Source organism: Mobula hypostoma, chromosome 15, assembly GCF_963921235.1.
Source record: "Mobula hypostoma chromosome 15, sMobHyp1.1, whole genome shotgun sequence".
Taxonomy (NCBI): Eukaryota; Metazoa; Chordata; class Chondrichthyes; order Myliobatiformes; family Myliobatidae; genus Mobula; species Mobula hypostoma.
The window spans coordinates 25,994,092-26,020,214 of NC_086111.1; positions in this window are offsets into that span (position 1 = coordinate 25,994,092).

The following is a 26,123-nucleotide window of genomic DNA, read 5'->3' on the forward strand; positions in this document are numbered from 1 at the left end:
ACATTTGCATCCACTCTGCGCATTCTCTCTTTTCCCCTCTTCCACTGGACAGAAGATACAAAAGCCTGAAAACTCATTCCTCCAGGCTCAAAGAGAGTTTCTACCCCATTGTTATAAAACTATTAAATGGTTCTCTGGTAGATAAGATGGAATCTTGACCACACAATCTACCTTATGATTTTGCATCATACTGTCTACCTTCTTCTATAGTTGTTATTATTTTTTCCACATCTTGTTATTATTTTACCTGTGTCTAACCCACGACTTGACTGTCTCTACACCTATGACTATGTAACTAAGCACTGCTCCAATGCTATCTTTACATTTGTGGATGACATCGCTCTTGTTGGTAGAATCTCAGATGACGATGAGAAGGCGTAGTTTGGTCAGTTGACTGGTGTCGCTACAACAACCTCACACTGAACAACAGCAAGACCAAGGAATCCAATGTGAATGTCAGGAAGGGAAATTTGGGAGAACACTGACCAGTCCTTGTTAGGGGATCAGCATTGGAAAGGGTGACAGTTTAAGATTCTGGACATCAGCATCTCAGAAGATCCATCCTGGACCCAATGTACTGATGCAATCATGAACAAGGCACAGCAGTGGCTTTACTTCATTAGGAGTTGGTGCAGATTTGGTGTGTCACTAGAGATTTGTGTAAATTTCTATAAGTATATAGTGGAGTACATTCTGACTGGATGCATCACAGCCTGGTATGGAGATCTCAATGCACAGGATTGCAAGAGGCTACAGAGGGTTGTAGACAAACCAACTCCATCACATCTTCAACTACATCTTCAAAAGTTAGTGCCTCAATAAAGCAGCATCCACCACTACGCACTCTCACTATCTCGGACATGCCCTGCAATTATTATTACCATTGGAGAGGAGGTACAGGAGCCTGAAGATCCACATTCAATGATTTAAGAACAGCTTCTTTCCCTCTGCCATCAAACTTCTGAATGGTCCATAAGCCCATTAACAGTACTTCGTTTCGCCGTTTTAAGCACAATTAACTTGTTTTGTAATTTATAGCATTTCTTTTTCCTTGCACCTCACTGCTGTCACAAAGCAATAAATCTCATGTCATATAAGTCAATGATAATAAACCTGATTTTGATTCTTCTGAACCTGGAATTTCCTGTGTGATATATTTTTCCATCATCATATTTTCCTCTCCCCTGAGCTTTACTCTTAGTGATGATTGTAAAATCATTTGTTGATATTCCCAAATTTTCTGCAAATATAGCAATGATCCCAATGGAAAAATAAACCGAGGAAGTTAAGCAAAGCAGTCAGAGAGGTTTACAGAGATACAGTATGTAATCTCAGATATTTAGTAAGACAATAAAAGCACGTTGTTTCTGGTTGTATTTAATCCGTGCTGACACCTGTACACATTGCCCGTGCTATTTCTGTGGAAGAGCAAAAGATCATAAGAAACAAGCAGCTGAAAGCCCCTCATGACTGCTCTTTCACACAAACCTGCCATCCTGAGAATTGATCTGTCAACCCTGCACTGCATTTGTTCTGCCAGAAGTAAACCATCTTGAGACAGAGAATCAACAAGAACTGTCTAAAATATTCCAGATGAAGTCTCAAGCCAGACCTTATGTATTAGGAGCAAAGTGTTTCTATTCTTGTCTTCAAATCATCCTGCAATAAAGTTCAGCACTAGTCCCTTGTCTTGATTGTTGTACCTGTATTTAACTTTCAGTGATGCATTAACAAAACTGGCTAAATCCTTTTGAGCATTATTCCCTTATGAATTCACACTATTTAATATATACTCTACTATTTTTCTGTTACACTTAGTGTGTTTACATCTCTGCACATTATATTCCACACGCAAAATGCTGGAGTAATTTAGCAGCTCAGGCAGCAGCAATGCAAAGGAATTAAGAGGCAATGTTTTGGATCAAAATCTTTCCTCTGGATGGGTCTCAGTGCAAGACACTGACTCTATGTCTTTCCATAGATGCTGTCTGACCTGCTGGGTTTTTCCTCTTGTGTTTATATTATTATCCTTTTCCAGTCACATAGATTCTTACATCACCCTGATTTTTTGTATCCTCTTAACCATACACACTATCATCAGCAAACATGAATATATTACGCTTGATCCTCTGATGTAAATCATTGACAGACAGGTCAAAAGCTAGGGAGCTAGCACTGATGCTTGCTATTCCAAATCATATCCCCCGACTCCAAAATGTCTTATTTATTTCTACTGTTTTCTGCTTGCTAAGCAGTGTTCTATCAGCACCAGCCCTGTACCTTTAAATCCCTTCTAATTTTGCTTATAAAGGCTTTGTAAAGTGCTAAATGCACCCTGTGGACCAATCACACTGGAGGCCTTTCAGTGTAGAAAGCATCTAGGTCTCAGGTGACAGATCCTGAGACCTGCCCCAATACCCTTAATGGCCTTTTAATAGCTCTTGGATCTCAAAGGCCTATAAACTATGTGTAAAGGGCTCCAATATCTAAGATTAAAAATTTTCAATGATTTAAATAGTTAAAATGCTTAATTACATTTAACTAATATTAATTAATCACTAATTACTTTTAATTAAAGTAACTATTTGCGTATACTGTATCTCCCAATCATGTTAATGATCGACTCAAACAGATGAGAGCGATTCGTGATCTTCAGCTGATTGGCTGGAGCATCTCTGAATGCACACCACATCAAACATTGAAGTGGATGGACTACAGCAGCAGAAGACAATGAACATACACTCAGTGGCCTCTCCATTAGGTATTTCCTGCACAGGGGATACTGAATAAGATGGCATTGAGTGCAATTAATATTATAAATTCACTTGGTAAACTACATTTCTTAATAATGGTTTTATTATCTATGATTGTCATGTATAAGTTACATTGTTAATTAAGTCTATGCATCCATGCAAGTTAAAAATAATAAATAAAATTAAAAAGATTGAAGGTGGAGACCATGATCAATGTGTTAATTGATAACCTAGAACTGAGAAGTTCCAATTCGGAAACACTTGCTCTGAATTTAGGTTTAACAAGTTGATAAGAAATACAGTAAAACCTTAGGATTTGCAGTGAGATGAAGCTGATTTCAGCATAGATTTTCTGAGACTTAGTATGTAAAAAAAGAAATCTCAGATCTCAGCATATTGCTGGGATTAAAGGCTTGTCTAATGATAAGTAGTGCCATTTTTATTTTGAATTTTATACATAGTAAGATTCGGCTTGGTTGAGAGTTACCTGGGGTTGATTATTTTGTGAAGGTTGTGGTTGCTAGTAATTGTGACTACCGATTATCTTCAGAATCGCTGATCCTAGTTCACTGGAGTTACTCTCCACACCGATAAATAATAGAAATTGTGTTGTGGAATCAAACCCGTGGGAGCTTGACTGCCAAAACCTAAGCGGCTTTTCCTTTGGTTGTTGGCTGACTATGTTGCATGCCCTAATTGTAATATACTTTGTTACACCTGAGTTCAAAATCTTAGCACTGAAGGGCCATCTTTGTTCCATGATGGAGGTTAAAAAAGATTGTCACATACAGTATTATATAACCTTACCATAAATCTGTTAGCTTACTGATGATAAATGTATTTGGTGCCAGCTAAGAGATTTCATTTCTGGATGAAAAAATAAGTAAGGAGTTCCGAATGGGTAAATAGAGCAGCTCTTCAATGAGGCATTTCGGACAGACCCTAATGATGTTTGACCCTGTGACAGAGAGCGTGGATAGTTCTCTTTAGTCATTACTGAACAGTGCTTCTGTTCTTGAAGACCTCTCTGAGATGCCTTGGAAACACCTCCTCTTCCCAGATGTAATTGATCAGACTGATCACCGCCAAGTTTTATGATTTCTGCTCCCAATAGCCTATATCCTATTATTCTTGAACTGCAATATGGGATTTCTCAGCATCTTTTCAGTCAAGTGTAGTGCAATGCTATCCCTGATGAGAAGCGCTACAACAGCAATCTCTCACTCAATGTCAGCAAGACCAAGAAGCTGAATATTGACTTCAGGAGGAGGAAACCAAAAGTCCATGAACCAGTCCTCATTGGGAGGTCAAATGTCAGCAACTTTAGATTTCTTGGTGTTATCATTTCAGAGGCCAGTAGGTAAATGCAATTACTAAAAGCACAGCAGCGCCTTTACTTCCTTAGGAGTTTACGATGATTCGACAAGAACATCTATAACTTTCACTAACTTTTATAGATACGTGGTGAGGTGTATTTTGACTGGCTGCATCATAGCCTGACATGAAAACACCAAGGCTCTTGAATGGAAAATCCTACAAAAAGTAGTGGATACAGCCCATTCCATCATGAGTAAAGTCATCCCCACCATTGAGCATATCTACATGGAGTGTTGTTGCAGGAAAGCAGTATCCACCATCAAGGACCCCCACCACCCAGCTCATGCTTTCTTTTACTGCTGCCATCAGGAAGAAGATACAGGAGTGTTGAGACCACACCACCAGATTCGGGAATAGTTATTACACCTCAAACATCACCTCAAACTTCACTTGCCCCATCTAATGAACTGTTTCCAAAACCTATGGGCACACTGTCAGGCCCTTCATCTCATGTCCTTGATATTTATTGCTTATTTATTATTATCATTAATATTATTTTTCCCTCTCATCTCAAGTTGGTAAAACCTAGGGTACAAGCATAGCCAAGCATGCTCATTTGTCAATTGCTATGAGCTTTCAGATTATTCTAGTGGTGTTTATGTCATAGTCAGGTCCGTGAAGTCCATATTCCGGTTCACTGCCCAGTCCATTGACCCTTGCTCCAGGTTTTCCTTTCTACCCTGTTTCTGTCCTTGTTGAGCTAATTGAGGCAGCTGATGCTAACTGGGGCTGCCTCATAAATACCCTCAGAGACCAGGGTGTGGTTGCTGGATTGTTGTTGTCCTTACTCCTTGAATCCCTTCCTCTGCCTTCTGTTTCCTCGCCTGAAGCCCTGCCTTGTCTTGCCGGTAACTCTCGCCTCGCCTGAAGTTCTGTCTCGCCTTGCTTTGCCTGAAGCCCTGCTTTGTGTTGCTGGTAACTCTCGCCTCACCTGAAGTTCTCGTCTTGCCTTGCTTTGCCAGTAGCCTTGCCTTGTCTTGCTGTCTGGTCCTGGAGCCACCCTGTACCTAGCTCCCTTCCTGTCCCTTGCCTCCGCCCAGGTAAGCCAGGCCGTCTCGCCGTTACCTGGGGTTGGTTCTGTCCCTTCCTGACCCTTGCCTCTGTCGGGTGGTGATCCTTGCCCTGCCCAGGAGGAGTCAAGCCTCCAGCCTCCAGCCTTCAGCCTCGCCTCAAGTTTCAAGTCTCGCCTCAAGTCTCAAGTCTCAAGTCTCCAGTCTCCAGTCTCCTGCCTCCAGCCTCCAGCCTCCAGCCTCGCCTCAAGTCTCAAGTCTCCTGTCTCCAGCCTCCAGCCTTGCCTCAAGTCTCAAGTTTCAAGTCTCAAGTCTCCTGCCTCCAGCCTCGCCTCAAGTCTCCTGCCTCTAGCCTCTTGCCAAGCCAAGTCTCTAGCCTCAAGCTTCAAGCCTGTAGATTTCTGCCTCATCCTGCCTGCCTGTCAAGCCTCGTCCTTGCCTAGTTCTGGGGCCCGAGCCAGAGGCAAGACTGAGGTACTGGGTCCTTGTCCAGTCTCTGGCTTGGAGTCCAAGCCCGGGTTCCTAGCTCCCTTGTTCAGTCCTGTTCCAGGTTCCTGGTTTTCCTGTCCATGTCCTTGCTATCAGTCTGTATCCTAGTCCTGTCCCTAGTACTTCAGTGTCTGTGTCTTGCACTTGGGTGCGTTCCCAGCCACCGCCCTTATGACAGTTTAGTCTTGTGGCTTTCTAGAGATGTACATAGATATTACTGTGTAGCCCCAATTTTTTAATGCTATTGTGTAGTAACTTTGGGATGACACCAGTTGTAGGTATAACTATTAAGAAAATGTATACCTTCTTCATGTTTCAAAGTCTTTCAATTTCTTCTTTTAATTCAGCATAATTCTGTTGTCTTTTCTCTTATTGATTACTTAAGTTATGTGTGTTTAGAATGGCTATATCTATTAAATAAGTTGTTCAGGCTTGATTATATTGTATTATTATATCCGGACAGTTATTATGGGTTGTCCCATTTATTATTATTATTATTATTATTGTTACTATTATTATCATTATTTTATTTTTCTTTCTTTGTATTTGCACAGTTTGTTGTCTTTTTCATATTGGGAGTCTGTCCTTTTGTTTGGGTTTTACATTGATAATATTATGGTTATTGGGTTATTCAGTGTGCCCACAAGAAAATGAATCTCAAAGGTAGTATATGATAACATATATGTACTTTGATAATAAACTTGCTTTGCCTTAACTTTGAAGTGCACTCCTATTAAGAGTACAGTCGCGGTTGGGGAGGTTTTTAAAGTGATCCTTCCAGTAGATATGACTACCTCTCAGAGTCATAGATTCAAAGAGGCAGAAATAGGCCCTTCATTCCATGAGGTCCATGCTGACTATCAACCACCCTGTATGTCTCTAATGATTCTATGTATTTCACCAACAATACCTGAATTATTCCTTGAGTTTTTGAGCAGAATCATGCACATCAACCTTTCGCATGTTGCTTTAACACTTACAATCTTTAATAAATTGCTGCATGTATTTTTCCTAAATTCACCTGAAATGATAATGCAACTTTCAAACTTAAAATCTCATTTCATTTTCTCTGATTTCAGTTTGATCCCAGGTAATAAGAGAGCTTACTTTTGAACCTAAGAGAATTAAGAGCTCACTTAAGACCACTTGATTAGAATACTAATAGATAGCATTGTTTTCCTTCTCTCTCAACCATCACCACCCTTCTCTATTATCATATCAACTATTGATTTATGTCAATCTTTTCTTGGAAAAATGGATTAAATCATGCAGCTGTCTGGTGTATGTCTGGACAAAACCAATTCTGCAGTTGCTGGAAATCTTGAATAGCACACTCAAAATGCTGGAGGAACTTAGCAGGTCAGGCAGCATCTATGGAGGAGAATAAACATTGAACGTTGCAAGCTGAGACCCTTCATCAGGACTGAAAGGGAAGAGGGCATGAGCTAGAATAAGAGGTTGGGGGGGCGTGGAAGGAGTACAATCTGGCAGGTTATATGTGAGAAATGAGAGAAAATCTGCAGATGCTGGAAATCCGAACAACACACACAAAATGCTGAAGGAAATCAGCAGGCACAGCATCTATAGCAAAAAGTATATATGTGAGATTAGGTGAGGGGGAGGATGGGTAGGATAGAAGTAATGTTGAAGTATGAAGCTGGGAGATTACAAGTGGAAGATATAAAGGGCTGAAGAAAGAATCTAAAGGAGAAGATAATGGGTTAAAGGGAAAGTGGAAGGGGGTCAGAGAGAGGTGATGGGCAGATTAGGAGAAGGAATAAGTAGGGGAATAGAAAAAGAGAGCAAGTGGGAGGGATGAGAAATTACCAGAAATTAGAGAAATCATATTTCATGCATCAGGCTGGAAATTACACAGACGGAATATGAGATGTTGCTCTTCAACCAGAGCTCGGCCTCATTGTGGCAGCAGAGGAGGCCATGAACAGGCATGTCTGAATGGGAAATGGAAGCTGAACTGATGTGAGAAGTGTTTTGGAGATTCTGCCATTACAGTGGATGGATCAAAGGTCTTGGCCTAAAACATTGACTGTTAATTCTCGTCCGTAGATGCTGCCTAACTTGCTGAGCCCCTCCAGTAATTTGTGTGTTGTGGATTTCTGTTGCACATTTCGTTTCTGGTTCATGCCTCCTGGTCCCAAATATTGTGTGAAAATCTCTCTTTTTATAAGTAAGTGGAAAGATTTGTACCAATTACAAATAAGAAAAATCTGCAGTTGCTAGAAATCAAAGTAATATATTCAAAATGTTGGACTAACATGTCAGACGTGTACCAATCGCTTGCTTTCTTTCACCTTTCCACTTCAATCTTCAACCTTAGACTCGATGGGCTAATGCCCAATTCTTCTCCTATGTCTTATGGTCTGAATTATTATCTGCTATTATACTGTCGCTGGAAATTCCCATACAGTTTCCATTAATTCTGGGACTTTGAGAGACTCTCCAAACAATTTGTAATCCAGATTAATGTTACAAAATGTTCATGTGTTTTGTGTAAGGAAAGACAGAGACAAAGTGCTTCATCAAGCCTATCTTATCTGAACCCTACATAATCCTTGTGTGTCTTCAGTCCTTCAACTCTTCTGTTCATCCATGATGAAGGGTTGCAACTGTAAACATCAACTGCTTATTCCTTTCCATAGTTCCTGCTTGACCAGTTGACTTCCTCCAACATTTTCTGTGTTACTCTGGGTTTCCAGCATCTGTAGAATCTCTTTTATCTCTGCTCATCCATCACTTATTCATACGCACACATTCCATCACATAATCTCTCAAAAGATGCAGATGGTGTGGGTACTAATAACCTTCAACCAAGTTAGGAAAAACCTTAGAAAGTTCCTCTCTCTCTCTCTTCCTTAATGATAGTTTTTGTAAATTAAAGCTCTGAATGTTTAAGCAACTAACTACTTCACTCACATTAATGCATGGCACACTAAGATAAGGCTTACAAACATGAGACAATCTATAGATGTTGGAAAATCCAAAGTAACACACACAAAATGCTGGAGGAACACAGCAGGCCGGACATTTTCTATGATAAACAGTCGATGCTTTGGGCCAAGATCCTTCATCAGGACCGTAAAGGGGAAGTGGCAGGTGATAGGTGAAACTGAGAGAGGGAGAGTGGTGAAGTAAGGAGCTAGGAAATTATTGGTGAGAGATAGAGGGCTAGAGAAGGGGGAATCAGATAGGAGAGGACAGAAGATCACGGAAGAAAGAGAAAGGAGAAGAGTATCAGAGGGAGGTGATGGGCAAGTAAGGCAAATAGGTGAGAGAGGGAAACAGGAAAGGGGAATGTGAAGGAGAGGAGGGAAGGGGGCAATTGCTGGAATTTCAAGAAATTGACATTCATGCCATCAGGTTGGGGGCTGCCCAGACGGAATATAAGGCGTTGCTCCTCCATCCTGAGTGTGGCCGCATCATGGCAGTAAAGGAGGCTACGTACTGACATGAAGGAATGGGACTAGGAAGTAGAATTGAAATGGGTGGCCACTGGGAGATCCCGCTTTTTGTGTATGAGAAAGCTGAAGTATGTTTTATGAAAAACTATCCTCCGTTATAGCTCTTGCTAGTCATAAGCCTTAGGTTTGAAGTAGCTTTCTAAGAAAATTGATTACTGTCATCTTTACTGCAATGATGCCATTTAAAGCACTGAAAAACTTAAGGATTTGCTTCTTCTATGGAAACATTATTCCTGCTTGAGGATAAAATAAGATTAAGATTAGCTTTGTTGTCACATGTAAAGCAAGGCATACAGGGAAATGTGTTGCTTGTATCAAATCAAATCAGCGGGGAATTGAACCCTGATGTTACAGCTGTGTTGTAATAGTGTTATACTAATCACTATACTACCATGACACCCATTAGAATGATTAGAATCCATTAGAATAATTAGGCATCAGTTTTAAAATATCTTAATTCCTGCCTTCAGCTTTTCTGGTATTTCTTTTCTCTCATCCGCTTCCAAATTTTTCCCAAGTGTACCAAGTTCAATAGGGTTAGTCTTGCATTGTATCTTAGTGGCTTGACCTTCTTAAGTCAGCATGAAAATGGTTTGCAAATGATTATATTGTCCTAAAAGTTATCAAAGGCTGACGATTGTAAACTAGTCAAGTATGGATATACTAACATTAGAGTCAGTCCAAAGAGGATTCAGTAAGTTAATTGATGCGGGCGGTTCTATTGCAGTCTGGTGGCCTGACCTCTACAGCTTACCGAGTTTTGCTATTTTATTGAATTCCAAGTAAAAAGCAGTGGCAACTTCTTGGATAGACTGAATCTTTAGTCTGCTTACTGATCCATTGGACTACCATTCAAAGCATTTTCACACAAGTTGTCTTCAAACAAAATAAGATGGGTGTTTCCTAACCTTGGTCTGATTCTATGACTGTAAATAAGTTGAGTTTTCTGGACAATTCTCCACACGGTGTGTGATCCATGAGGAAGAAAGCACTGTCAGTTGGAATGTGAGATGCCAGTCTTTAAAAAAGACATTTTCATTTCACTTGTAAAACAGTGGATTCCTAATCCAATAGCTTGGAAGAGGAAAAAAAAGAATGACAGGAGATATCAAAAATAGAGCCTGTGAACTGTTCACTTTGAATATAGTTATTACTTTAAACAGCTTAAAAATCACAGTGCTCTAACACCCTTGAAGACTCTACTAACCGTGGAATCAAAAACATGACAGCATTAGCCTGAGCTTAGATGCCAGACGTCAAAGATTTCAGTGATGTATTTGTATCTTGGGCAGTTTCTTCATTGCAAGGCAGCTGTGACCTCCACCACAATCAGATACAGCGCTCCGGTTGGTTTGCGCAATGCTGAAAAGCAATGGTAGCAAATTTTGAGGAAGGTGGAAAGTATAAAGAGATGGCGGTGTGTCCAGCAAATGTGCGAAAATATGGCAGTTGGAGAATAATGTGAGAAATGTGAGATAATTCACTTTGGTTGGAAAAAACTTGAAAATGAAAGATTACTGAATTCTATTGCACAGAGAATACAGGTGTGCTCAACCACAGAATGTTGACATGCAAGTACAGGAAGTAATAAGAAAGACAAGTAAAATGTTGGCTATTATTGCAATGGAGAATTAGAGGAGTCTTTCAAAAATCATGAGGCTATACCATGAAGCCAACTACAGTTTTGAATTTCTTGCTGAAGTATTGTTATACTAGCATTAGAGTCAGTCCAGAGATTATTTATGAAGTTTATTGCTGAAGGAAAAAAAAGAACAAGGATGGCAAAAGACACCTTTACAAGAATGAAGAGTATACTGAGTAACACTAAACTAAGCATGACAACCCACCTCAGAGTACTGGAATGTTACGTTTATCCAGTTATGTTATATGGATCAGAATGTTGGACAATATCTAGTAACATGAGGAAACGAATTGAAGCAGCAGAGATGTTGTTTTTGAGGAGGATGCAAAGAATATCATGGACGAAATGAATATCTGATGAGGATGCCATGAACAGAGCAAGCACAAAAAGAGAAATAATGTATGAGATCATGAAAAGGCAACGTAACTTCATTGAACATGTAATTAGGAAAGAGGAGTTAGAATGCACGGTAATTATGGGAAAGATTGAAGGGAAGAAAGCAAGAGGAAGGCAAAGACAAATGATGATGGAGACAGCAGCCAGAGAACTGGAAATGAATACCAATGAATTGATCCACTTGACCCGAAACAAGAGTATGTGGGCCATGGCAGTCAAAGATCAAACTGGGCATGGCACCTGATGATGATGATGATGATGATTGCTAAAGGGGTATGTTCATGAGGAAAGGTTGAGCAGCTTGGACCAATACTCCAAAGTCCATTTTATTGTCATGTGCATAAGTACACATATACACAGATACAATGGAAAATCTTGCAGCAGCATCACAGGCATGTAACATTATGGACACATTTCACAAGAATTGCTGGCTGGTGGAGTAGTGGTATCTGCACCAGACTTCAAGGCAAATGGTCCCGGCTTTGAATCCGGTCAGCTCCTTGCACGCTTTCCATCCGTACTGAGTTAAGCATTGAGCTAGCAACTCAGGCTCGTAAAGAAATGACAAGCTAGCTGCCACAAGGTGCGGAAAGGTACAACAGCAATTTCACAAGCGTAACATAAATGAAACATAAATTATACAAAAATTACACAAGAAAGAACACAGTTGGAACAAAACACACGAAGTTTCTTGTAGAAAATGTGGTAATTGTGCAACTATACTGAGCTAATGATTAAGGTTGTGTCGGTCAAGACCAAAGAGCTGTTTATTGACCACAAGAGGAAGAAGCCTGAGGTCCATTAGACTCTCCTCATTAGGGAATCAGAGGTGGAGGGGGTCTGTTACTTTGAATTCCTTGGCATTACCATATCAGAGAATCTATCCAGGGACCAGCATACAAGGAAGGCATGACAACATCTCTATTTCCTGAGACGTTTGCATAGATTCAGCACGTCACCTAAACTATAGAAGAACAATGGAAATTATCCTGACTGGGTGCATCATGGCATGGTATGGAAACACCAATGCCCAGGTAAGGAAAAGTCTACAGAAAGAGGTGGATACAACCCAGTTCACAGCTGGCAAAGCCTTCTGCATCATTTTACACATCTACAAGGAGCACTGCCACAAAAAAGCAGCATCCATCATCAAGGCCCCCCACCATCCAGGCCATGCTCTTTTCTTGCTTCTATCATCGAGCAGGAGGCGCAGGAATCTTAGGTCTGACACTATCTGTTTCAGGAACAGGTAGTACCCAATAGCCATAAGGATCCTGAACAGTGTGGATAACTTCACTCACCTCAACCCTGAACTTACTTCACAACCTATAGACTCACTATCAAGGGCTCTACAACTCCTGCTCTCATTATTATTTATTTCCTTTTTTATTTATTATTTGCACAATTTGTCTTCTTTTGCACATTGGTTAGTTGTCAGTCTTTGTTATGTATAGCTTTTCAGAAATTCTATTGTATTCCTTTATTTTCCTGTAAATGCCTACAAGGAAACAAATCTCAAGTTAACATGTGGTAACGTATACTGTATGAAACTTGATAATAAATCTACATTGACTTTTGAAATTTTGTTGGTTCAAGAGCCAAATAGTTGAAAGGAAGTAGCTGTTCTTAAACATGGGTGTGAGACTTCAGACTTTGTTATCTCTGTCCAAAGGTAGCTACAAGAAGATGGTAAGATGGCCTGGCTAAGTAGATACTTCCAATGGTTGGAAGGGATATGTCCAAACTGTGTTGGGCTGTCCACCACTCTCTTCAGCGTCTTGCATTCCTGTGCATTGGAATTGCTATACCACACCAGTAAGGATATTTTCAACAGTACATCTATACAAGTTTGTTAGTGTCCAGTAGCATGCTGATCCTCTTTAAAATTCCAATGAAATAAAGATGCTGGTATGTCTTCCTTGTGATTGCATCTATGTGACCAGGACAGGTCATCACAGATGTTAATGCCCATGAATTTAAAGCTACTTACTGAGATAGGAATGAATGAGAGGTGATCTTATTAAAGAATATACTCTCCTGATAGTTCTTGACAGGCAGATGCAGGGGGAATGTTCCCCTTGTTCAGGGGTGGGGGAGGGGGGAAGGTATCTAAAAGTAGGAGACATAGTTCCAGAATAAGGAGATGCCAATTTAAAACAGAGATGAGGAGAAATTATTTCTCTCAAAGTCTTCACTGTTTTTTCACCCTAGAGATTTTTGAAAGATGGATTACAGAATATATTGAAGACTGATATAGACAGATTTTAGACTGGATTGAATCAAGGGAACAAATAGAAACATTTTGAGACTAAGATCAGGTAAGCATCTAATTGAATGGGTTAGCATGTTTAACGTGTCAGCTAGCCTACACTGCTCTTAACATTCAATATAAAAAATGATGGGCTCCAGAGTGCTTGCAGGGTCATGTGAATGTAAGGTTGGTCTTGGTTTCTGTTTTTCATCGCGATCTCATATAGACATTCAGGCAGACTACACTATTCCACATCCATATCTGTGTACAAAGAATTAACCTTGGGATTTATGCTGCCCTATTGATGTGGCCATTTAATTAGAGCAGAACTGGTGTGTGAATTCACTCCCTAAAGCTCTGAATCTCTCCATTTGGCCCTGCTGAATCACCTTGCTGAATGCCTCCAAACACCTCTGAGGCATTGAGGGTAATTTGGGGTCAAAGAGACGGTACCTAAACTACAGGATCTGAGGGTCAGGTGCAGCATTGTTACATCTTCTTCCTCATTGGTTGCTGAGGTCAGGCCAATGGCAAGTCAAAAGGAGGCCATTCAATCCCTTGTGCCTGAAGGGAGGGCACAGCACTTTTGAAATGGCTTCTACCTAAACTTCAACCTGGACCTCTCTCCCTCCCCCTGCAACTGGATCATTGACTTCCCCTTTGGAAGACTACAGTCAGTACAGATCAGAAATAACATGTCATCCTTGTTGACCATCAACACTGATGCACCTCAAGGATGTTTGCTTGGCCCACTGCTCTACTCTCTCTACACCCATGAAACAAGAATGAGCACAAAACTCTAAAATTGATAGTTTAAGACTTGCACACACTAGTTTTTTTGGTGGGTCAGCAGTGAAAATAGTGAACAGTTTCAAGTTCCTAGTTGTCAAACATCTCTGAAGACCTATTCTTGGCCCAAAATATTGGTGCAATTATAAAGCAGATATATTTCATTAGGAGTCTGAAGAAATTTGGTCTGTCACCAAAGACTCTGACAAATTTCTGTAGATGTACCATGGAGATCATTTTAACTCAATTGCATCACCGTCTGGTATGCCAAGGCCTCTGCATAGCATCAGAAAAATCTGCAGAGGGTTGCAAAATAAGCCAGCACCATCGTGGACACAAGCTTTTCCAGCATAGAGAACATCTTTAAAAAGCAATACCTCAAACATACAGCATCCATCATTAAGGATCCTCATCACACTTGCTCTCTTCTCATTACTACTATCAAAGAGGAGCTATAGGTGCCTGAAGATTTTTTTAGGAGCAGCCTCTTCCCATCTGCCATCAGATTTTATAATGGACAATGAACCAACCCACTGCACTATTTTTGCTCTCTTTTGGCATTAGTTATTTAATTATATATATTTGTAACTTATAGTATTTTTTCTGTACTATACTGCTGCCACAAAATAGCAAATTACATGACATATTGATGATATTAAACCTGATTCTGATTTGCACTAATGGCAAAATGTTCCCAAATAGGGCATCCCAAGTGTCTTCAGACAATGCATGAATGCCTTGTACTAGGGGCACTGGGACGCACTGGTGCATATTCGCAGTGCAACACCATTTTATTAAATATTCTCTTGGATCAATGTCAGACTTAGAAACAATGCCTCGAGTGCACTCTGTATAATTGCAGTATTTACATCATTTTTCATCATTGCTTTTATATTCTTCAAGAGCTCTAGTTTTGTTTACCTGTTGCACCTTAATGCCAATTGTTCATCTAGTTTACTTGCAACTCTCCATTCAGTTTGATTTCCACCTGTCATTATGTCCAAATTATCCATCATTATGTGTGGACCTGTTTCTGCCATCCATCCACCCACTCATTTTGACATATTTCATTTCAGTAAAATATGAAAAAGTCCACCTTATATTCCATTGCCAGCCAGCAGGCTGCTTTACTTGTGGTTAAGCATCTGTGCTAATAAAGGAGAATCCGTTCAGAAGTATTGTGCGACAGGCAGTCCTGATTTGATGGAATTTGAAAACTAAAGATTTTAAAGATTAGCTTTATTTGTCACATGCACATCAAAACATCAAATTATATAGTGAAGTGCAAGATTTTGCATCAAATCAAATGAGTGAGGATTGTTCTGGGCAAGCCACAAGTGTCGCCATACTTCCAGTGCCAATATAATATGCCAACTACTGACTAACTCTAACCGTACATCCTTGGAACTCGGAGGAAACCCATGCAGTTACAGGGAGAAGGTGCAAAGTCCTTACAGGTAATAGTGGGAATTGAACCCTGATTGGTGATTACTGGTGCTGTAATAGTGTTACGTTAACCACCATTCAACAACCATTGAAGACAGCTAAACTTTAATTAGTTTTTTTTTGTTCAAATACAGAAATAATATAAAGCACTTTGTTTAACAAATATGGAGACTTCATTAACAATGACTGCAACTTTGCTTTGCAAGTAGGTACAATCAAAATCTGAGCACTGAGATTTTTAAAATATAAAATATTGATTTATGCTTCTTTCATGAATTTTTGCTTCATGTTGAATTGATATTGAGCTTGTAATATGGCAATATGATTAATGTGATTATTTGTTTACTTTAACCTGCTCCCAAATCTATGTTGAGTGAGCAGCATTCAGTTTACTTGGAGAAATGTCAAGAATCAGAATCTGGTTTATTATCACTGGCATGGGGCATGAAATTTGTTAACTTAGCAGCAGCAGTTCAATGCAATACATAATATAGAACAAAAAAAAATTAACACGTATATAAGTAAATCTTATTCGGTATATTTTATACAGTATACAAATATTGAATAGATTCAAAATCATGCAAAAAACAGATATACCGTATATTTTTTTAAAAAGTGAGGTAATGTCCAAAGATTCAATGTTCATTTAGGAATCGGATGGCAGAGGGGAAGAAGCTGTTCCTGAATCACTGAGTGTGTGCCTTCAGGCTTCTGTATCTCCTACCTGATGGTAACAGTGAGAAAAGGGCATGCCCTGGGTGCTGGAGGTCCTTAATAATGGATGTTCTCTTTCTGAGACACCGCTCCTTGATGATGTCCTGGGTACTTCGTAGTCTCGTGCCCATGATGGAGTTGACTAAATTTACAACCCTCTGCAGCTTCTTTCAGTCCTGTGCAGTAACCTCCACCCCCACCCCACCCGCCCACCATACCAGACAGTTATGTAGCCTTAGAGAATGCTCTCCACGCTACACCTATAGAAGTTTTTGAGTGTATTTGTTGACATACCAAATCTCTCCAAACTCCTAATAAAGTATAGCTGCTGTCTTTCTTTCTTTGTAACTTCATCAATATGTTGGGACCAGAGATTCTCAGAGATCTTGACACCCAGGAACTTGAAACTGCTCAATCTCTCCACTTCTGATCCCTCTATGAGGATTGGTATGTGTTCCTTCGTCTTACCCACAATCAGCTCTTTTCTTTCGTCTTAGTGACATTGAGTGCCGGGTTGTTGCTGCGACACCATTCCACTAGTTGGCATATCTCACTCCAGTACACCCTCTCATCACCACCTGAGATTCTACCAACAATGGTTGTATCATCAGCAAATTTATAGATGGTATTTGAGCTATGCCTAACCACACTGTCATGTGTATATAGAGAGTAGAACAGTGGGCTAATGACACACCCGTGAGGTGCACCAGTGTTGATCGTCAGCGAGGAAGAGGTGTTATCACCAATCCACACAGATTGTGGTCTTCTGGTTAGGAAGTTGAGGATCCAATTGCAGAGGGAGGTACAGAGGCCCAGGTTCTGCAACTTCTCAATCAGGATTATGGGAATGATGGTATGGTATTAAATACTGAGCTATAGTAGATGAACAGCATCCTGATGTAGGTGTTTGTGTTGTTCAGGTGGTCTAAAGCCGTGTGAAGAGCCATTAAGATTGCATCTGTCATTGACCTATTGTGGCGATAAGCAAATTGCAATGGGTCCAGGTCCTTGCTGAGGCAGGAGTTCAGTCTAGTCATGACCAAGCTCTCAAAGCATTTCATCACTGCTACCAGGGGATAGTCATTAAGACAACTCACGTTATTCTTCTTAGGCACTGGTATAATTGTTGCCTTTTTGAAGCAAGTGAGAACTTCCATCCATAGGAATGAGAGGCTGAAAATGTCCTTGAACACTCCCGCCAGTTGGTTGGCACAGGTTTTCAGAGCCTTACCAGGTACTCCATCGGAGAATGGGAAAGCCTTCTAAAAGTGATAGATATAGCCCAGTCTATCACAGGCAAAGGCCTCCCCACCATTGAACATATCCACAAAGCTCTGTCACAGGAATGGACTGCCACTACCCAGACCGTGCTTGCGTTTCACTGCTGCCATTGGGAAGGAAGTAAAGGAGCCTTAGGTTCCCCACAACTAGGCTTAGGGACAGTTATTGTTACTGTTCAACCACCCGGCTCCTACACTAGCATGTATAATTTCACCCACCTCTACACTGCACTGATACCATAACCTATAACCTCACTTTCAAGGGCTCAACAACTCATGTTCTCAGTGTTATTTATTTACTTATTTATTATTATAATATATTTTTGGTATTTACACAGTTTATCTTCTTTTGCACATTGCCTGTTTCTAAGTCTTCGTGTATAGGTTTTCATTATTCTGTTGTATTTCTTTGTTCTACTATGAATGCCTGCAAGGGCAGTATATGGCGCAAGATATGATGCCAAAAGCTTAATGACACTTGCAATTTTGGAGAACAGTAATCAACTATGTACAGTCAATTATATATCATTGCATACATTCTATATGTTACTACACTGACCACATTCTAACGATCTCAGTAGACTGCCAGTGAACTGCATTTCTGTTGTTGTTGGATTGTCATCTGTGCATTCACCATAATCAAATCAATCATTTGCTGGCCAACACAGTTTTTATTTGTACTGTGGCGTTAACAAACAAAAACATCGCAGGACATTTCGTAAGGACACACCAAACAGAAGTAGACAGCAGGCTACACAAGGAAAATACATTCTGTGATTCATCATAAAACTTGTGCAGATTCTTATCTTTTCTCACATCATAAAATTTTGTCTTTTTTGTTTTAGTAAATGGCACATATTTCTTTTCTCTTTGAACAGCATGATTCAGTGTTATGCTCTTCTTAACCCATCAGCAGAACAGATCTAAGGTCAGAAGAACAGCAAGGTTAATATTTTCCTCGTATGTTTTTGATGATGGATAGCATTGCTGGCCATGAAAATGTATTTAAACAGGCTGTCAGTCTAGCTCACCACGATTCACTGACATTGCTACAGCCCTTTGTCAATGTAAAGCCCAGGGCTTCAAGCTCCTCTATTCATCAGGGCTTGTAACCACGGCAACCAAAACCTTGTTGTTACTTATGGGCAGAAGTACCCAATTGCATTAGTGATGAATATCTGCAATGTTGCCCACTTGCTTATGAAGATCCAGGGCCATTTCATATATCCATGATCTAATCCACAGCAAATCAAAATAAATGTGTTCATTGGACATGTGCACACATTTTCCAAAAGGCCATTCACTGAAAGTTTGTTGCAGGACTAATGCACATTCAAGCAACATTAAAGAGGCCAGAACATTAATGCCATTTCATTGCATACAAGATTCAATGAGACAGCTCAGCTTTATGAACAGAATCATTGAGGGAAGAGTTTATAATTTTACTAGTGAATTCTTTATCAATTTTATCCAATTTTTTGCATTTTAGTTGTTCTGATGTCCTGTTCTTCCAAAATCCCTGCTTCATAATTATACTTTTAGGGCTCAGATCTGTGCTTTACACCACATTTATTTCAAAAATATGTGCATGCGCTGTTGAGAGATATAATGTGTTTTTCTATTGAATATAATGAACTTGTGAATAAGAAAGCACTAATGATAGATTTATGCCAAAAGACAATGCAGAGCACTATTGTTATTTTGCAACAATATAGCATCAAATTTTAGAAATGTTCTCCTTTTGCCCATCCAATTCAATATTTTAATTTCTTAATTCATCGCTTACCGTATCACTCTGGTATCAAGATGTTGTGCCTAAGGTTTCATTGGTTAGGTTTTAATCATTCCCCTTTGTATTTGGTTCCTGCATTGTTGTGTCCGTTACCCTTGTGATGTAGCAGTAACGCTCGATGTTACTGTTGTTTCTGCATTTACTGTTGTTATTCTTATCAATATTCTGCATGGCCTGATGTAAGCTGCAGATTAATTCTGGCCTGTCCACCTTAGGACACCAGCTTTGTCAAAAATATGAACAGGATTCAATCCACATTCTGTGACTGCTTTATTATTTTAGGTAATGATTTAACCTTGTGGTGCTGGTTTCTATTCATCAGTCAGCCGGTGTCTTATTTGTTATTTTGGAGGATATATTGCCATATTTGACTTGTACTTTCTCCAATTCAGTAGCCCATCAGGAAAATATGTAGGTATAACACACTGAGACTTGATATCTGTGTACTTGAGAAGGGGTCCCTTATTGCAGTCATATCTCTGTCTGAAGTGATATTCCCTTGATAGAAGAGGATAAGGTCATGAACCTGACTCTTATCTGCAAATGCAAGGACAACCTCTTGTTCCTGAAAATAGTTTGAATTGCTGTGATGAAAGTTATGGCTATCAAATCTTTCATTCTCCAGATAAGTTCCAGCTTGAAGCAGTGGTTCACAAGCCATGAAATACCATTCTTGATCATGAGTGACCCAGTCATTTCTCATAGTTTGCCACCTCAGGTGCAATCATCTCTTTTCTTGTTCTACATTTCTGTTCCTCTAGCATACAACAATCTTCATTCCTTTCAGTTTCCAAACTAGCATACAAAAATATTCACTCCTTGTAGCTTCTGGTAAACAGATGATCCATGTGTCCTTCATGTATCCCCTGAAGTATTTGTCCTTATGTCTTTCAGGGTGTGATGGTTCTGGATCCACCCAGCAGAACACCATGTCCTTGAGTAATGTCATCTCTGTCTAACATTGTATTTGTAAAATAGTTCAGATCTCCCTTGAATCACTTGCTGAGGAAGCATCTGCAATTCCTCATTTCCCCATCTTTGCTCCCATCCCATGCTTCTCCTGTAGTGACAGATAGGGTAGTGCAACACCCAGCAGCATTTGTGGTCCTGGTTTGTTCTTCATAGTTAAGGTGATTGCCTCAGGAATCATCTTTGCTCTTTTGAAACAATCCAGGAAAATCTTTTATTTCTTCTCTTGTGTATTTCCTTCAGGTATTCATGATCACTTTCGACTATGAATTTCCCTCTCCGGAGAGAGATATGGAACCTATTGCATCCATAGTTGTTTTTCTGTGTTGGTTTGCCTTAGTGTGAGTAGTTTGGATGTAAATACTTTCAGGCTGCCACCTTAACCCAGAGGTACTGCCAGGTCTTCAGTTTTCTTGCAATTTAAGTAAATATAATAAACTCATTTTGGTACACATCCTCTCCTCACTTTATATAGGTGGTTGATACTCAGCATTGACACAATGGACTAAATGGTCTATTTCCCTGCTGTGTCCCTCTGCGGCTCTAAGATTGTCAGAACTTATTTCATGGTGTTAAGTCCATTGACATTTGGTGTCAGCTTTCATTTATTACCTTGGGTATACCTGACACCATATGCGCTGGTATATGAGACATGAAAGAATTCTTGCCTTGGATTTGCCCCAGAAAGCTTTTCCATTCTTTCTTGCTCCTTGATGCCATCGTCTCAACGAATGCAATATTTTTTCCTGAGTTGACTTATAACCATATAACCAAATAACAATTACAGCACAGAAACAGGCCATCTCAGCCCTTCTAGTCTGGCCGAACTCTTACCCTATCCTAGTCCCACCGACCTGCACTCAGCCCATAACCAAAATATTTTAATATTAATATTCCCATAACCAGACTTAGCTCCATCTGGTGTATACGCCATTTTGTAAAGCTGGCATTCTTTCTCCTTTATGATGCATTTGTGGGTGTTTACTACGAGCCTGGAATTTTGAGATTTTTTGAATCAGAATCATAAATAATGTCATAACCATGGACACTGCCCCGGAGTTTGTGTGGTTTGTGTAGCTTAAAGAAGACAGCAATCATGCACATGAGAATACACACATTCCAGCCAATTAAGGTTTCTTTGTAATGGTACCTAACTGTCTTACTTTTGCTTTACGTCCCACCATTGAGCAACATCTACATAAAACATTGTCATAGGATATCATCAGGGACGCCCACCCCACAGGACATGCTCTCTTTGCGCTGCTACTATCGGGAAGAAATTACAGGAGCTTCACCTCTCACACCACCAGTTCAAGAACAGTTATTACGACTCAACCATCAGGCTCTTGAAGCAAAGAGGATAACTTCACTCAACTTCACTTGCCACATCAATGAAATATTCCCACAATTGATGGACTCACTTTCTTCTTTATTTGCACAGTTTGTTGTCTTTTGCAAGCAACACACATCAAAGTTGCTGGTGAACGCAGCAGGCCAGGCAGCATCTCTAGGAAGAGGTACAGTCAACGGTTCAGGCCGGATTTCAGGCCAGCAGGATTGTTGGGAGTGTGTGTAGTGAGGGTAGGGAGAGGGAGGTGGTAAAACCTTTATGTTTCAATCATGCTTGTAGACAAGCGCACTTTCACATTTTCTTTTTCTTAAAGGGGAACTGCACTGAATTTGACTCTGTAGTCTGGGGTTCGTCGATTTTAAGGATCAATAGATTTTTTTAACCATCTTAAAATGATATTGTTTACTGAAATACCCATGTCTGTGACTGTGGATTTCAGCTGCTGTGGTATTGGACAGGAATATTTGATGATTCTCATTGGAGCTGCACACAATGGGTCACCACTTATCGGCATCAGATTTGTCTTATATTGTGGAGATGCCTAACCTTAATTTTGTTGTCCATTTATATGTCTATTTGCTATGTCTACTGCTTTATCTCATCCCCGATTGAAATCCTGCAACATGTTCTGGGCTGGTCTAAGGTCAAGAGGTAAACACGGAAGTGTTGACTAAATGGAGTGTAAGAAATATTAATGCAGAAGGTTCATCATAAAGTCAGTCCAGCAACATTTGTAGAAAGAGAAACTAGTTAGCATTTTGGGTCTGGGATCCTCCCTCAAGACTCAGATTCCAGAGTCTGCAGTTTTACTTTACTTTCTATTTGTGTTCCTCAGCAAACTTCACATTCCTGTACTTGCTGAAAACGTTGGCCTCCATATTGGTGATGTTACTTATCTTTGTGATGGTCGTTTTCTCTTAAGCATTTCAAGCTAATCAGCTGCCAGCTTGTCCTATTCTATCCACTTGCACATCTCTCACCACAATTGTATTCATCCACATGGTTGCTGTTACCCATTTTGCTCTGTCCCTCTTTCAAGTTTCTCTTCAATTTATTTGATACTTTTTGTGTGAAGGTGTGAATGCATCATTTCACTTTGAGGGAGAAGTGTTGAATGGTGAAGTAATAGTCAAGTTCCTCAAAGCATCCCACAAATTTCATCAAAACTTTGTGGGTGTATTCAGAATAGGTTCTTCAGTTTTTTTTATATTTGAGGTGTGCTTCAATCATATGGGGAAAATTATTCTGTAAATTAGGTCCCTGCCACCAATTCACAGCGTTATCACCATTGCGTGCTTCACTGCAGCTCCCAGAACTTCTCAGATACAGGTATTTGAGCAGAAGGTTTTTTCCTTCCTGCACTGCTGCTTAAGGTGTTGCTGTGAATTTGATGGCTAATCCAATTTCAAATAGTAACTCTTCACTATGTCCCTGCATTGAGCAAGATTAAGGGAATTTGGCACAATTTAAATTCCATTAATAAAATGGTTTTAACAAATCTCTTCACAATGATGCATTTTCTTAAGGGTTGATCTGCTACACTCCGATTATTTTTTTATATTTAACATCACTTGGAATGATTAATCCCACGTATTAGACTGGCAGTTTAAGTGTGTTTTAACTCAGCCATAAAGTTATTACAAACACCTTAAATGCCATAAGTACATATTTCTATTGGGTGAAAATCAGTTCAAACATGCATTGAGATTCACCAAAAAAATCTTTCGAGTCACCCCTAAGTTAAAATTTCATTTTCAGAACCAAATAAATTAAGTTTCCCAGATCTGGGTAGCAACCTTTATCAATGTTCCATTGGTAAAGATATTTGTGGTTGATGTCATTATTTTTGTGTTGGATAGCTGGGGGTCTGATAGAGGTGTCCCGGGGATCTCCTTAAGTTTCAGCATCACATTTTTATAAATAAATAATAAATAAAGGCATCCGTTAGTCTTGCGAGACCATTGATCTGCGCCTGGAAAGTCTTCACTCTCCAGGGCGCAGGCCTGGGCAAGGTTGCATGGAAGACCGGCAGTTGCCCATGCTGCAAGTCTCCCCCCTCCACGAAGCCAATGTTGTCCAAGGGAAGGGCATTAGGACTCATACAGCTTGGCACCAGTGTCGTTGCAGAGCACTGTGTGATTAAGTGCCTTGCTCAAGGACACAACATGTTCCTTCAGCTGGGGCTGGAACTCATGACCTTCAGGTCGCTAGTCCAATGCCTTAACCACGTGGCCACGTGCCCACACCACATTTTCATATGGTGAGCCATTCTGGAAGCTCCAAAATATCAGTTTCTGCTGGTGAATGCATGTATATTAAACTAATGCTACACCAAGGCTACTCCTTGCCACATTATTATGTATTGTGCAACTTGATTAGTGGAATTTCTTCCACTGTACTTCAGTTTTTCCACAAAAAACTACTATAAGCTCGGAGAAAATACAAAAAATATTGAGTATATGGTGACATAGATACACATTGATAATATATTTAACTTTGACTTTGGTATCATTTCTGATATTCCTGATATTTAACTAAACTAGGAAGATTCTATTGAACTACCAAAACATATCTGAAAGACCTTTCTCAAATACTCATTGGTACCTGCTGTAGTAAATGGGGAATGTAATTCACCTCTTTCACTCACTTCCATCCTGCTGACAACAGAGCTGATCACTAAATAAATCAAACAATACCATTACTTTATTTTACTGTAGCCCTATTGTTTAATCGCCCATTCTGCAGATTTATTCTGTGAATGAATTTTCAGTGTTTTAGGCTCTAATGCAGGTGTTACGTACCCCGTAACTGGGTTGCCAAACCAGCAGAAATGGACCACTCAGTTGGAGTCTGGATTACTGGAACTAAGAAAGTTTTATTAAAGAAATAAGCAACACAGTACTCTAATAGTAAGGATATAAATGCAACAGGTTAGCAATGAATAAACACACATGTACACAGAACTAGGATAATAGGGTCAATCAGCTCTATCGCAGTCTAGGGGTAAAATGTTCAATCACAAGTGACAGAGTTCAGTTTAGTTCAGTTCGCAGTAATCGCCGTCGTGCCGTTGGGGAGAGAGAGAGGGCGAATGCTGATATTCAAATCGGATTCAACCGACCTTTGATATTCCTCGCAGTTAGCTTTTGGGCGAGCCCTTTGTAATGTCCTCTAAGGTCACCGACTGTGACCCCTCCGTTTCAGATACGATCATTCCTCTGCAGTGAACCCGGCACCCAGGCAAGGGTGGACACACACACCAGGTTCCCGCCGACCGTATCTTTCCACCCTGTGCATCTATGGCTGGTCCCGTGACCAGCCCTCCAAAACTCCCACCGACTTGTGGGGGCACACCGCTTCCAGGGTCTCGTTACCTCGTGGTGTCGTGTGTGGTGTCTGTTGCCTTAGCGAACCTGTCCCCGTTTTATCCCCCTGCTGGGGTATCGCCTGTCCATCACACTTCAAACAGTTCAGGGTTCAAAAGGAGCCGGTCTTGACAATACTCAGACCGGTGTCTCCTTCCGTTAAACTCTCTCGTCTCTTCATTAGCATTTAAAAATGCTGCTCCATTGTCTTACTTATCTCTCTCTCCTGAAGACAGGTGGCAGATCAACTGTTGATCCCACTGGTGCTAGCACAGGACAGTTAACATCTTAGTCTATGTGTACTTTTGTAACCCTCTTTCGTCACACAGGATTTGGAGAAAAGGTGATAATGTTGATCAGAAGTTGATAACGAAATACATCTTAATATTCTGTATATATCCAGCAGACTGACAAATGTAAGGTGGACTTCATTAACTTAAATGCATCCCACTGCAATATTGCTTAGGTCCTTGCAGTTTTATGCACACATTAGCACAACTGAGCACAGGGGTTAAAGGGAGCTGTTGCCTCTCAGTTCCAGTAAAACCAGTCAATCACAACCTCTGTTGTTGACTGTTGACAGTTTGAGTTCTCTCCCTGTGACCATGTGGGCTTTTTCTGGGAGTTTTTGTTTTCTCTCACATCTCAGAAAAAATGCAGACTGGGAAGATGCTTGGTCTCTGTAAATTAACCCAGTATGTAGGTGGGTTGTAGAGTTGATGGGATCATGGGGAGATCAGGTATTTGAATAATTAGTGGGAGAACAAGGCTGCTCTGTGAGCTGGCATCAACATGATGGGTTGAAAGGATTTGTGTTATGAGGAAATATGTCATCTAGTATATTTCTGTAAAGGCTTTAAGAGAATTCTAGCCACAATGGGCTTTGGCAATAAGAGTGAGGTAGAAGAAGTGAGCCAAGAGAAGTACTTCATGGAGGAGGGAGAGTACAAAATGCAGAGCACAGACCCTTCTATTGCTCACTCTTCTCAGAGGTAACTCTTCAAAAGTTGGCCAACAAAG